Genomic DNA, 1,141 nt, shown 5'->3' on the forward strand with positions numbered 1-1,141 from the left:
ATGGTTTTGCACCGTATGGTCAGTCTGGGAAACAATATTCATTATGGCCAATTGTGTTCTCGCCGTATAATCTACCGCCGGAAATGTGTTTGAAAAGAGAGTTTTTATTTCTGACGATATTACTGTCGGGACCTCCAACCTTTGATTGATGAATTATTGATGTTGTGTGAACAAGGTGTATATATTAACCTATATAATTACCACAAAATTAGTAATGGAAAAAATGGAAAAAAATGTTACCTTTCACATTCATGAGTGTGTTGATGATATTATCGAAAAAATTCTTCTCAATGTGCCTGACGTCCAGATTATGACGAAGTCTGAGTACGCCAGTACGGTAAATCCCAAAAGATACTTCGTTTATACCAATTATGGTAATCACCATACTCATGTGGTTTGGAATGCCCGTTTCCTCCACATTCGGTTGTTTTTTGCACGCCGAAAATGCTATTGATACGCTCGTATAATATTTCATCACCCGTCAGGAGAAGAGGCCTTGGATCGGTCACAACTTTGTTCCGTCTAAATTTTTTTTTGTTACACCTCCATGGATGATCCAATGGTAAAAATCTACGATGACAATCAAACCAACATGGTTTCCGCCCATGTTTTAATTGGAATGAATCAATCTCATCCATGCAATAAGGACATGCTAAACGTCCATGAGTACTCCACCCAGACAACATTCCATAAGCCGGAAAATCACTGATTGTCCACATCAACACTGCTCTCAAGTTGAAGTTTTGTCTTGTTGAAACGTCATACGCATCAACACCTTGTTCACACAACATCAATAATTCATCAATCAAAGGTTGGAGGTCCCGACAGTAATATCGTCAGAAATAAAAACTCTCTTTTCAAACACATTTCCGGCGGTAGATTATACGGCGAGAACACAATTGGCCATAATGAATATTGTTTCCCAGACTGACCATACGGTGCAAAACCATCGGTGCATAAACACAGATAAACATTTCTCACCTCACAGGCAAAATCAGGATATAGCTGCACAAAATGCTTCCATGCCTCACCATCTGATGGATGACGCATGTTGCCTGAATCCGAAATATGTTCTCCGTGCCAACGCATCTGAGATGCTGTCTTGTGAGATTCATATAATCTCTTCAATCTGTCTGCTATC

This window comes from Tarenaya hassleriana, unplaced genomic scaffold (assembly GCF_000463585.1).
Source record: "Tarenaya hassleriana unplaced genomic scaffold, ASM46358v1 Cleome256, whole genome shotgun sequence".
Classification (NCBI taxonomy): domain Eukaryota; kingdom Viridiplantae; phylum Streptophyta; class Magnoliopsida; order Brassicales; family Cleomaceae; genus Tarenaya; species Tarenaya hassleriana.